Consider the following 14,297-nt stretch of genomic DNA (forward strand, 5'->3'; position numbering starts at 1 on the left):
AAATAGCAAAACATTTGATATATTTTTAGACAAGAACTTCTTTATTGGGTAAACGGTGCTTAATTTGTAAAAAGAAAAAAAAAGTGCCAGGGCAGGACGCCACTGCAGGTTGCAAAACACATTGCCTTTACTAGTGCTGCCAGTGATAGAAACAACACATCTATTAACCATCACACCCACAAGTGTGACAATTCAGACTATTTCAGACCCCCAAAGCTCTAAGAATGGTTTGGGTGGCAGGTAACAGTATATTTTAATGTTTATTGAATTTATAATTAACTGTTGTGGTCCTCTCTAAATTCCCCAGACAGCACCACCTTGTGGCAGACTCTCACTAGCGCTGATGTTGACAATTATGTGTCAGTGTCGAGCACCGGAAAACACCAAAAAATAAAGCACTGTGGGCAAGTACTTTTTAAAATGGCCGTTTTGAAGAAAATGGGTAAATAGAATTGTATTGTCTCTAATGCAATAATGTTATTCTATAGAGAAAAACACATATACTGCATACGGATACTTTGCAGCGACTTACAGGGCCAATCTTCTGGAGTTGAGGTAAGTGTGGGGCAAGGTTCAAGGCAACACTAACTGGTCACCTCGGGAGGCTCTTGGGCATCCGGGTGCAGAGGTGCACTTCAGCAGCCTAGTGGCGCTAGGATAGTTTCAATGGGAAAGGTCCAGGGAGAAAGAGGCTGCAAGCTGAGGGGGGGGCAGTCCAGTTGAACCCACTGGCGGCGCTCGGCCTTGAGATGCTCAGGCACGTAGGGACACTGTCGCTCCACTTCTCCTCGGGCTGTAGGGCTCGGGTGCAATGGTGTCTTTAGGCGTCTTATCTGTGCTGCAGGAGACACTCGCGGTTGAGGGTGCCTGCATAAAGAGACTGCCGGTGGCTACTGGAAGTGCAGTCTGAAAACCCAAGGTGAGGTTCAACTCTGGAGGGCCTCCAGACCTCATTTGCCCCCAACTCAGGCTTGGGGGCACAAGTGCAGTGGTGCTGTCCAGTGTCTGCTTTTCGCAGTCCGGAGTCCGTTTGGTTCTTCTTGGGTGCCTGCAGGGAGCAGGAAAGTAGCTCTGCTACTTCATGGGGTATGATGGTTGCTGCTTGAAGTGCTGGCATCCCTCCCAGGCTTTTGGAGGCAGAGCAGGTGCAGGACAAGCCATCTTTGGTGCAATTGTCGGGAATAGCAGACGGGCCGGCAGGGTTGGCTCCAAGTCAGTTGCTGCTCCTCCGTTCTTGCTCTTCGCTGCTTTTCTGTGTCCTTAGGTCATCAGAATCTGCTTTCCTGGTGCCAGGGGCTCCCCTGAAATACTAGATTTAGGGGCATTAAACGGAGTGAAGGGTGGTACCCAATGGCCAACTTACCCATGTGGTCACTACACCCCCTATATGACCACATCCTAAGGGAATAAACCTATTCCAGAGTTTCAAATTCTGCCATCACCAAGATAGCAGAATTTTCCCAAGGGGGGGGGGGCTCATCAAGCAGCTCGCCTTTGGGGTGTGACTGGCCTTGTAGTGCACCACACCTCCCTGCATATCTAATGTCCTGCCTGTCCTGGTGCCAAATGGGCCCAAGACAGGAGGTTTGCATTTTCCCAGTCTGGGGAAACCGTGGTCACATATGAAAGGCCACAGAGGCCTTTGAATCTGCCTCCCTTGATATGCTGATAACTTTGCCATCCTGCTTTAAGGAGGTGACAATATCTCCTGCTAGGGCAGGCATGCTCTCACCTGCAGGGTGTCAGAGTTCTACCTGCGGTTGCAGGCTGATCTACACCAGTCAGTCAGCATAATAGAGGCTGGCAGGTTTTCAGAGGGCACCTCTAAGGTGCCCACTGGTTAAATGTATTAATAAATCCACTACTGGAATCAATGTGGGTTTATTAATTGTAGGAAAGTGGCTCTGTATATACTGGACCAAAGTAAGGTACAGTGTGCACAGAGTCCACAGTCCCCAGAGGTTTGGCAGAGGCTAAAGTTAGATATAACCTTACTCTCTAAAGTGGTAGCTTGGTCGGGCAGTATCAGAGGACCGTGTAAAGCATTTGTTGTACCCACTCAGTCAGCAAATGGTCTCACACACTCAAGAACTGAACTCTAGACCAATTGTTTTGTATCAAAAGATAGAATTGTTGGGGGGCGTGGCTTGGAGGGCGTCGATGGCGGTCGCAGCTTAGAGGAGCTCCCGCCGGCCCGATCATAATCTGCTCTTTTATCCTGGCCCCCGAGCCCGCTCATTGCCTTCCCGGTGTGGAGAGTGTTCCTGGCGGTGTCCGGATCCCTCCGGTGTGCCGACCCGTTCTCCTTGCCGTCCCGGTGACCCGGGATTGCCGGCGGCGTGGTGCGGCCTGGTGTACACGAGTGGAGCCGGGACCTCGAGTTTCAGGGTCGGACGCCGACGGCCGGTGATCGGGCCGGTCGGGTGATCCCCCGAGCAGAGGCGGCACCGCCGGAGCTTGTGGACACTGCTGTGGGGCCCAGTGGAGCTATCTCATATTTTGAGGTGACCCTGTGACGGCGGAGAGGCGCGGCGGCCTGTACAGACCCAGGGCAGCCGGGGACCTCGATTTTCGCGGCCCCGGGCCGGCCCGGACCCGGGTGACGGTGGGTTGCTGAAGCCCACCCCTGATGTTGCTGGGGCGGTTGCCGCGCCCGACGACCACTGGGCACACACCGCAGGAGGAGCACGGAGGGGGTGGATTGTGGCAGGGGCCCGGCTGCCTGGAGGACTCGACTTTGCTCACGCAGTAAGCCCTGCGGCACACTTCCCCTGGCCTGGCCCGAGGCCACTTGACATCTGCGGCACGTCGGAGCAAGTTCCGGCTGGATCCTGCTTTGGGCACCTGGGGCATCCGAGTGCGACTGTGGCTGGCCTGGCCCTGGGGACACTGTGGCCTGGACTTTGGCGACCCCCGGCCGGGCTGTATCCTCACTGGCTTCTAGACGGAAGGTACGGGCGCTGTGCAACCGGGGCGCTGAAGGGTCGAGCGCCGCGTCCAATTTGGTGTGCTGGGACAGATTTCACGGTGCTGGCTGGTGAGGTGGACGGATGGTGCATCGACGACGCTGCATAGTGCTGTTCAGTGGGGCTCACGAACACGCCTGGAGGGACGAGCCTGCTGTCCGAGTGGTGCCTGGAAGTCTTCCACAGACGGTCCGCGACAAACTGTGAGTGCCCCCCCCTCTCCTCCTCCTCCCTGGTGGACCTGCGTTAAGGCGCCGCGACAAGACGTGTGGCCCGAGGGGTGATCAGGGCTATCCAGTTTGAAGACCAGAGTGCCTACCCTGCATCGTTTACTGCTGTGGTCACGAGTGAGGGGTGGGGTGGCCAGGACGCCCCAGTGTCTTGAAACTATACTTGAAACTATACTGGCTCGCAGATCCTGGGTGCGGTCCGAACAGAGACCTTGGAGGCCCTGAGCAGGTGACGGGGCTGTCCTATTAGCGTTCCCGCCGGGGCTGGCCGCCCGGAGTGTGGCTGCGGTGCCCGTGATCTGGGGGTGCTCATTGGGGACGGCGTTCAGGCCCTGACGGTGTTTCCTTGGCCCACAGAGTGGACACTGCTGTTGAATTATTGTCGACGAGGGACCCACCGCAGTGGCTGAGAGGCCCTCTTCCCTACCACTAACCATGACGAGAGGTGGGGGCGGCACTGGTCCTGCCAAGCATGGGCCGATTGATAAATTCACGGGACCCGGTGGGGGATCCGGGGCCTCCGGGGGTGGCCAGGGCACAGGTCCTGATAATGCGGCCCTAATGGCCGCCATTACGCAATCCAGGGACATGCTTGATGCCAAAATAGGCGCGGTTGGAGCCGATGTCATGCTGCTGCGTCAAGATCTCCGCAATGCTGTGGCCCGCATCACCGAAACCGAGACTCGGATTACCGGGGTGGAAGATGATGTGGTGGCCCTAAAGAAAAAGGTGGAGGACATGGCCAGGATTCAAAAGGGGCTGGCACTCCGGGTCGAAGATGCGGAAGGGAGGGCGCGAAGGAACAATCTGCGCTTTGTGGGATTTCCAGAGGATTGTGAGAAGGGGTCCATGGATGTGTTCTTGACGCACTGGTTGGAGAGTTGGCTTCCCCCGGACGTTCTATCACGCTGCTTTGTAGTGGAACGCGCCCATAGGGCCCTGGCGCAGAAACCGCCGGCGGGAGAGCGACCACGTCCAGTCATCGCCAAGATCCTCAACTTTCATGACCGGGACGTTCTTCTTAGGGAAGCAAGAGCGAAGGAGGACTTGTCGTTCGAGGGTCACAGGATTATGATTTTCCCGGACTATACCAGGCTGGTGCAGCAGCAGCGCCGATCCTTCCAAGATGCGAAAGCCAAGTTACGTGGACTGAAAATTCAGTATTCACTTTTGTACCCTGCTCGTCTGCGTGTTGTATTTCATTCCAAGACCCACTTCTTTGACACCCCGGAGGCGGTGTTTAACTGGACGGATGAGACAGTCAGGATCCGACCGAATGCCCAGCCGGGCCTGAACTCTGGAGCATCGCGTGGGTCATCGCCGGAGAGGGGCGAATCCTCCAGCAGGAGCAGGAGACGCGGGAAGTCTAGGTCGCGGCGCCGCTCCCAATCCGGGGGTGACCTGCTGGATGGTGCACAGTCGGACACTGCTCAGTCTGGGACTGGGACCTGAGGATCGTAGGGCCCCCTCTTGTCTCCTGAGCGTCATTCGACTCTCGCCTTGGCTGGTGGCCATAGGGGTGACACTACTGCTTGATGGGCTGGCGCATGGTGTGGAGTGGTCTAGGCCGTGGCTGGACACACAGGGGGGGGGCGCGATGTTTGTAGTAGTTCTGTCCCGCTGCGCTTAAGCGGTGGGCCACATGTGAGTAACGGGGTTCGGGGTGCTGACCCATGGGCGGCCTATTCCTCCCATGTTCGAGGGGGGCCCTAAGGGGAGGTACTGTTAGTTGGGGTGTGTGAGGGGATCCATTGGCCTGGGGGCTTTGGGCGCTCTGTTTTGGGCCCGGGGCTCTTTATGCCGCGACAGGTACTTCACTGTTTCATGAGGTATAGGGGTGGGGGAGGGGGGATAGGCGGGGGTTTGGTAGTTGGGGATGTTGTGCTGGGGAACGGGGTGGGGGGGTGCAGGGTAGTTGGGTGGGGATGCACGTGATTTTTGCTGCTGTGATTTTTGTGCTGCAAGGTGCTTGGGCTAGGTCCGAGGGTTTCCAGATGCTCTCCCACCGAGACTATGGGTGATTCCCCGGAGACGGCGCCTGTTAGTGGCTCCATGAGGATTCTTAGTTGGAATGTCAGGGGAATGCTGGACAAAATTAAAAGGGGAGCAGTACTGCGCTGGGGTAAGAGGGACTCGGCGGATGTCATGTTGTTGCAGGAAACACATATGTTAGGGACGAAGGTACTGGGTCTACAACGTTTTGGTTATACCCAGGTGTTCCATGCAGGCTTTACCAGGGGGTCGAGAGGGGTGGCTGTCCTCATTCATCGACGCTTGTCTTATACTCACGAGCGCCATTGGCTTGATCCCCAGGGTCGGTTTGTGTTTGTCAGGGGCATGATTGGTGTGGAACCTGTGGTGTTCGGCAGTGTGTATGCTCCCCCTCCCCTGCAGTGGTCTCTGGCGGAGCGCCTGTTTGAATTGTGGGCCGATATCCCGGACTGCCTGGCTGTAATAGGGGGTGACTGGAATGATGTGATGGATGTGAGTCTGGACAGGCAGAGAATGCAGGTGGCCGCGGGGGCGCCTACCCCTACGCGTCTGAGAGCGATGAGCGATGGGCTAGGTTGGGTGGATGCATGGCGACATCTACATGCCAGGACACGTGAATACACGTATGTATCGGCGGTGCATGGCTCCTTTTCCCGGTTGGACTGTGTGTTTGTACCCGGGGCCTTCCTCGATAGGGTGAAGCAGGCCGTGATCCAACCTCGAGGATTGTCGGACCATTCCCCAGTCGCAGTGCGGATTGCACTGTGTAAATCCCATCAGCCGTTCCGTTGGCGGATGTCTTCGTGGCATCTCCAACGGACGGAATATACGACCCACATGCGCGGTGCGATAGCCCAATATTGGCGGGAGAATTTGACCGAAGACATGGACAGCGTGACGGTCTGGGAGGCCATGAAACCCACGCTGCGGGGCGTGGACATCGCCTGGTGTGCTGCCGCCCGTCGGAAGCGTCAGGAGGCCACTGTAGCGGCTGCGGTGAGAGCTTTGGAGGGGCAGTGTAGTGGAGATGCAGGAGATGTGGCGCTCAGGCTACTTCTCCAGGCACAGCGATCCTATGCTTCGATCCTACTGGACGAGGCTCGGCAAGCCTGGCTGGCCACGCGGAGTAGGGTGTACCAGTGGGGCGACAAATCATGCACTATGCTCCACCGACTGTGTCAGCAAACTCTACAGCCGATCTCTCTGCCGGGCCTTACCGACGGGGAGGGGATTGCCATGACGGACCCTGCTGCGCTTGCGACGAGTTTTGCCGACTATTATAGGGTACAATACGCTTCGCGTGATTGTCTCCCACCGGAGGCAATTGACAAATTCATAGCTGACCTTCCCCCCCGGGTGATATCGGATGAGGCCAAGACAGCTCTAGACCTTCCCCTGTCGGCGGAGGAACTGGGCGACGCGCTAGGACAACTTAACACGGGCAAGGCGCCTGGACCGAGTGGCTTTCCCAGTGAATTCTACAAGAAATTTCATTTGCAGCTGGGACCGCACTATCGGCTGGCTTTGGAGGCGGCGCGGGAAGGTGGTTGCTTGCCGGATGACTGGCGTCAGGCTGAAATAGTGGTGTTCCTGAAACCGGGCAGGCCCCCTGACAGACACGAGTCGTATCGCCCGATTTCCCTTATTAATTTTGAGGCCAAATTGTTGGCTAAGGCGTTAGCGAATCGTCTTCTCCCGTATGTTGCAGAGCTGGTCCACCCGGATCAGGCGGGCTTTATGCCGGGCAGAGCGACAAGGCACAATATCAGACGGGCACAGGTAGCGGTGGGTGCGATGGGGGCGACTGGGGAGCGGGCGGCGCTCCTACTGGCAGACATCGACAGAGCGTTTGATTCTGTCAGCTGGACGTACCTCTTTGCTCTGTTACCACGCCTCAACTTAGGTCCGGTTTTTGTCTCGTATGTCAAACTGTTGTACACCGACATCACAGCCTCGGTACGTGTCTCGGGCGCCATTTCGGAGAAATTCCCGATTGCTAGGGGGACCCGGCAGGGGTGCCCCCTGTCCCCGTATCTCTTTGCGCTAGTCATGGAGCCGCTGGCAGCCTGGGTGCGCATTGACGCGCAGCTTCGTGGCTTTGTATGGAGTGCGAGCCTCACGGACAGAATCGCACTGTATGCGGATGATGTTCTTTTCTTTTTGACAGACCTTGATCGTTCAGGCCCGCGTATTTTGGAGATAATGCGCATTTTCGGGGACGTCTCGGGACTCTACCTTAACCCGCGTAAATCGACTCTCTGGATGCTGGGGGGCCGGCGCGACGTGTCTCCTTGGGCAGTGGATCTACAGGTGGCGATTGGTGGCCTGAAATATCTCGGAGTCTTCCTGTCGGAGTCTGCCGATATTGCGTGGGAGCGTAATATACAACCGGTGTGGGACAGGGTTCAATCCGACGTCAAAACGTGGTCGCGCATGCCTCTGAATATCTATGGCAGATCTGCTATTTTTAAGATGGTGGCCCTCCCTAGACTGCTATACCAGCTACAAAACCATCCGTACAGAGTGGACCCGCAGTGGTTCCGGCGTGTAAACTCCTTATTGGGCCGGTTTCTATGGGCTGGGGGTGCTTCTAGGGTGGCACTGCGGACCTGCTTTTTGTCCACATACTGTGGAGGTCTCGCGACGTCAGACATATTGTCCTACTATCAAGCCTCTCATTTGCTGGTCTTAAATGAGTGGTGGTACGGTGGCCGTGATGATCCGGCGTATGCCCTAGAACATTTTCTGATGGGAGATGCCACGCTCCATACCCTCTTGTATTCGGCCAGGCGGCGGAAGTCGCTGCCGCATGCGACTCAAGTGGTCTTCCTGATATGGAGGCAGGCACTGCGTCGAATGGGCTGGTGGGGACGGCTGACGGCCGAAACTCCGCTGTGGAGCAACGGGCAGCTCCCTGCACTGGCTTCCCTGCAGGGGTTTGGTGGCTGGGATTCCATAGGGATCTCGTCACTTGGTAATATACTTACCGGGACTACCCTTAAATCCTTTGAAGCGCTCATCGCCGAATTTGCGATGCCTAAGACCCAGTTTTTTAAGTACCTACAGCTTCGTCATGCTCTGGCGCCGAGTCTGGTGGAGCTGGACCAGCTTCCAGACTTTAGCCCCGTGGAGGCTAAGCTTTTCATGGGAGACCTAGGGGATAAAAAAGTCTCGAAAATCTACCAAACACTGGTCACTCACTGCTCCTCTTCCCTGGTGTCGCTGAAGGCTTCTTGGGAGGTGGATGTTGGTCCGCTGGATGAGGATGACTGGAGAGAAGCGTTGGAATCCCCCCGGGGCACAGCTATAGCAGTGCGGCTGCGATTCATACAATATAAATACTTACATCGGGCCTATTACACTAGAGAGAGACTGTGGAGGGCGGGCCTGATTGCTTCCCCTGATTGCCTGCGCTGTGGGGCTGAGAGAGGCACATTGGTGCACACTGTGTGGTCGTGTGTGGGCCTGGTCCGGTTCTGGGGTGGAGTGTGGGACTGCCTGTCGGAGGTGCTGGGATGGGAGCTACCTCGTACACCTAGGTTGGGTCTTCTTCATATCCTGGATCAAGTGGGTGGTAACATCTATAAGCGCCATCTCCTTCTGTTAGGCCTTGTTGTGGCCAAGAGGGATCTGGCGAGGGCCTGGAAGAGTGACCGCGCCCCCCCGCTTAACGCTTGGAAGGCGGGCTTAGACTTCCTCATGGGGCTGGAAAAGCCAGTGTTTGAAGCCAGGGGCTGCCCTCGGAAACATTACAAGATCTGGAAGCGGTGGGCGGACTACAGAGACCTGACATTGGATCCTCCCGCTGAAACGGATGATGATCTGTCCGATGATTGAGACCTCGGGGCCTGGAAAGTTCCAAGACACTTAGTGTGTTTCCTCTTGTATACTGCAGCTGATTGTGATCACGTGCATCGGGTTGGGGTGGGATAAGGGGTGGGTAGTTGGGACTGTTGCAGTTGTGGGGGGGATAATGGGGCGGGTAGGGGTTAGTCATAGGTTTGAGCCATACGTATATTCTGCTGTAATTTGCATATTGACGTGCTCTCCTGCTCTTGGAGAGCTGTACACTTGATTTGCTTGAACTTCTAATAAATACAGTTTTGAAAAAAAAAAGATAGAATTGTTTTATTTTTAGAACCAACAAGGTATCCAAGTATAATTTTTCAGAATGAATAACTTTAATTAAATACTTTTCAAATAGGCAATTAACTTTTTGATTACAATAGCTGCAGTTGTTGCAATAGGCAACACAATTTCAAACAGAATGCAACATTGAGCTCAATGGGAATTTCTAGGTAAATGTAATTAGTTACTTTGTAAATTACTTTTCTAACCACAGGACTGGATCCTAGATTCAGTTTTGGGACATGCACTGTAAACAGTTAAGGAAAAGCGTTTTGGTTACAGTAGTGATTTTTCAGGAATATTATTGTATTTTAAAAGTTGACACTTAGTAACTTTTTCACATAGAATCACCAATGCTATCCTATGGGAGGAAATTCACTCTGCAGTTAAGTAGTGTTATGATTACTTTGTCTTACTCAGTGTTGGATCCTGGATCCAGCACTGGTGCATCTGCTGTAAACAGTTGGAAGAATGTGTTTAAGTAAAACAGGCGATTTTAAGGAATATTTGTAGTTTCCGAAAATCGACACTTGGAACATTTTCTGATGAAAACCAGACAATGGGTTCCTATGGAAGGAAATTCAAGTTACTGGTAAGTACGGTTCAAATTACTTTTCAGGGTCAGCGCTGGGCTAAAAGATGCAGCACTGGGTTCTCTCCTGATAACAGGTGAGTAAATCGGAATTCGTTGTTCGGCTGATTTTAGATGAATATTTTAAAGTTCCAGAACTCCACACTTAATAGAATTTTCAGGTGAAACCCGTCAATGTTATGCTATGGAAGGAAAGTGAGTTATCAGCTTTTGGGTAAGTACTCGACTGGCAGAGTTAAGGTTCTGGGCATAGACTCGTAGGTACAGTTGTTACACCCTCAGCGGCACATAGGCAGCCGGGTGCTGAGGCAGTTTGGCCCAATGTTATCCGATGAGAGGCAGGGGGCCTGCGGTTGGAAGCTGCTGGCTAGCACGCCACGCGGCTGTGGGAGCTGGGCTCCTGGTCACTTGCTCAGGCCAAATGGGGAAGTAGATGAGGACAAAGGTTGCACTGCCAGAGGCACTCGGGCGGGTGGGTTCACGGTGCTTTTGAGCCGTCGGGCGCTCAATGTTATTCAATGGAAATCTTGGAAAATGGAAAGGCTGCAGGCTCTGGAACGGAGGATCTTCAGGAGCGACCAACACTTCGAGGGGTAAGTTGGAATCTTGGAGAATAGGTAGGCACCCCGCAGTTGGGCACAGGTGGCCGGAGGGCGCCGGGTGCCGGGGTGTCTTTTGACGTCAGGAAATCTTACCCTCTGCTGGTCGCGTTTGGAGGGGTCCCTTGTTCTGAGGCTGCAGGCGTCGTCTGGGTCGTCGAGGAGGGTCCCTGGGCACTGGATTCCAGGTCAGAATTGCCGGGGGAGCGTCCTCAGGGTCTTTGTTCACTCAGGCACAGGCCAGTCTCGGCGGGTGCAGTGTGTGCTGGATTTGCGGTTCCTGGCTGGCACCAGGGGTGTTGCTGTTTGAGCAGAACCACTGCTCATGGGAGTCCCAGTCTCTAAGAGGGTCAAGGCAGGCAGGTCCTGCGGGGTTCTTGAGATTGCTGTCTGCAGGAGACGCCAGGATTTAGCAGGTGCAGGTTCAAGGATCAACAGGCCTGTAGGGCTGGGGCCAAGTCAGTTGGTGTCGTCCTCTTGTTAGCAGCTGCACGGCAAGTCTTCTTGTTCTTGGTCTTCTTTCTTGTTTCGAAATCAGGATCTGAGGAAGGAAGGTTCAGGGTGCCACTAAATACTACATTTAGGGGTGTTACAGGTAGGGGAAGGGCATGGGCCAATAGGTCCCTGTCCTGGGCGAGTACACTCCCCTAGCATGCTCCTCTCCTGTGGGAGGGGGCAGGAGCCTATCTCTGATTGGGCAGGGTTCCTCCTCCTGGAGATGGCAGGAGCCCGGAGTTGTGCTTCAACTCGCCTCTCCCACCTGAGGGGTGGAGTTGGCACCGGCTGGCACACCCCCTTTCCTCACGTAGGGTTTCCCGCCAGAGTGGGGGTCAGAACCGGTGGGGGCCAGTTGCTGAGTACAGCAAGTGCCCTGGAGAAGCTCACAAAGGCGGCATGCCTTTGAAGCTTCCCCCTGCCCCTCCTGGGGGAGGAGACCTAGCACCTCGCCCAGGATGTGCATTGTTGCAGGTCCAGGAGAGCCGGGGCTCTCCACCCACGGGTCCAGCAACATGTCTGCTGTGTGGCAGCCTCTCAGACAAGACGTGGATTGTAGGTTAGGTTTCAGGGGGCATCTCTAAGATGCCCTCTGTAGTGCATTTTACATTAAATCCCACACTGGCATCAGTGTGGGTTTAATGGGCTGAAAAGTTTGATGTCAAACTTGTCAGTCTTCAGTGTTGCCATTATGGTGCTGTGAAGTTCGTAATGACAACCTCCCAGCACCATATACTCTTAATGGCATCACTGCACTTACAGTGCCCAGGAATGGCCCTGGGTACTGTAGGGGCACAGGGCTCATGCACCTGTGCCCACACCACTGGCATAGGGCACCCAGCTAGAGGGGTGACTGATGTATGCCAGGGCAGTGGGTTTGTGGGCATGGCACACAGATGTGTGCCATGTCGACTCTTTGTTTAGTTCTGCACCAGGACACTCAGCCTGCAAAGGCAGTGTGTGTGTGTGTGGCAGGGTGCAGGGCCCCTAAGGGTGGCACAATAAGAGCTGCAGCCCTTAGGGGTCTTCTCTGGTCACCATGCCCTGGGTACCATTTACCAGGGACTGACAGGTGATCAGAGATGCCAATTGGGTTTTAGTTTCAACACAGTTTTAGGGAAGGAACACAGGCCCTGGGCACCTGGTTGGCAGGAGCCAAGGGCACACTCGGTCAAAGCACATCAGCAATTCAGCAAAAAGTGGGGGCATACCGTGCAAGAAAGATGGCACTTTCTCACATTAATACAAAGTGTTTGCTTCCAAACACCGTAGATTTCAGTGAAGCCATCATGTAGCTGGGGAGCTCGTTTTTACCAGTGTCCAGCACATGTACTTAAAATTGCTTCATTGTTCACTTGTGATATCTAAGAATTGACTGAGACATCAAAGGGGCACATCTGCTCATGCAGATATGTCCACACATGTAGTATAGTGCACTGCTGTAGGGTGGCTTACCTATACTGCATGAAGTGAGCGCAGGCATGGCACACAGGGCCTATGTAACAGGTTGATGCTGCTCATAATGATCACGGATGGATGGATTATATTAATGCTGAAAGGAGTTGTAATGAAGGACTGGTTTGTGCAGAGGCCGATCACCACAGGTCACAGTAAACGTGCTTTAGATTTTCGCAGGATCAAAGATAAAATGAAGGTTCCATGGGTGAACAAGGGGTCGTGATCTTCTCTGAACTATGGGATGCTTAGATTTCAGATATGCAAAGTGTTTATCTAGTTGGGATGTTGTATAACTCGTTATTTAAGTTAACGATTGCAGGAATAGAACAGCAGTTGTGGCATGATGCAGCAGCTTTTAAAGTTCAATTATTTCAGAATTAAATGGCTGTTTGCAGTTTATGTATTATATTATAAAATCCAGAAATGAATTGATGTTTTTTTTCAATTATTTGTACCCTAGATACCCCTGACGAAGGAAACTTCCCGAAATGCATTGGGTCATTTTAAATAAAATCGTGACATGAGGAAGCATACAATTCTCCTGTGTTTTTTATTTGAAAAAACACGGATAAATAGGAGAATGAGTCAAATGATTTGAAGAAAAACAATAAGGAGAAAAGGTGAAGAATAAAGGAGAAAAAATATGGAATAATTGAGGAGTTAAACATGAATTTGATTTATTAGATTCATTCACGATGGAGTGGCTGTGCCGCTTGAATGGGGCCTCAATGTGGCTCCTTCGTGTACCTTCTACATTTCAGTGCAATTAGGCGGAGCAAGCATGCACGCCAATACAGTGTGGAAACTATTGAGGACTCGAAGTATGGAGTACAGTTAAAGCGGAGTACAATGGTGTGCATCTCACCACCCTTGATTTACACAGGGATGTGTGCCATATTATTTTCACTTTTAACTGCACCAAGACACACATATTGCATGTAGTGGTGAGGAGGTCCCTTGGTGCGGCACAATACATGCTGCAGCCCTTGGGACCCTCTTTAGCTTCTGTGCCCTAGTTCCCAGGGTTACCACTTGTTAGGGACTTGCAGGGTGTGGTAATTGTATTGCCTTTTGGGGAAACAATTGTACCGTTTAGAGGAAGAGACCTGGCACTGGGTACCTGGATAGCAGGAACCCAGCGCACCTTTGTCAAAATTACATCAAATATGCCAAAAAGGTGCATTTTCCTTAAATGCTTAATTTGATGTTTACTACAAGACTGAAGTTTTTCCGAAGAATTGAAGACCTCCACAGTGCAGATGAATGTTTGGCATGGCCTGAACTGGCAAGCGCCTCCCATGACAGTATAAAGGTCATTCTCAGCACCTTCACTTGCTGTTGATTGGGAAAATACTGCAAGCCATCAAGGCATTAAAAAGTCTCTCAACGGAACTGACAGTTTGTCCTCAAATCTAGTGGCACAGTGTTTCCAGTACCAGAGGAGCACAGACATTAATTCTCCTTAGGCTCCGTCACTCTGAAGTTCACTTCACAGTGAAAGTTGTTCAGACCAAAGTAAAATCCTGTGTTCCCACTTTCAGTCCCTTAGTACCTCTTAATGAATTGGTTTAGCTTCTCTAGGCTTTTGTTCTTTGTTTCTTAGGTTGCTCAGGCTGTGGTCAAATGTCTCGAGTGGGGTTTCTTCTCATTCTGACCACATGGAAATTAACATAAATCCTTCCAATGCAATTTTACTATGACTTGCACTATTGTCTAAGGGAAAATCCCAATGTTTGAGGCATGTGTGGCTGTAGATACACATGCTGTGCATGCTCCTGCCATCTAGTGTTTGGACCCTTGTGTGAAAGTTGCGATGCTATGTCCGGTTTACACGGGT

Source organism: Lissotriton helveticus, chromosome 10 (genome assembly GCF_964261635.1).
Source record: "Lissotriton helveticus chromosome 10, aLisHel1.1, whole genome shotgun sequence".
In the NCBI taxonomy this organism is placed as follows: Eukaryota; Metazoa; Chordata; class Amphibia; order Caudata; family Salamandridae; genus Lissotriton; species Lissotriton helveticus.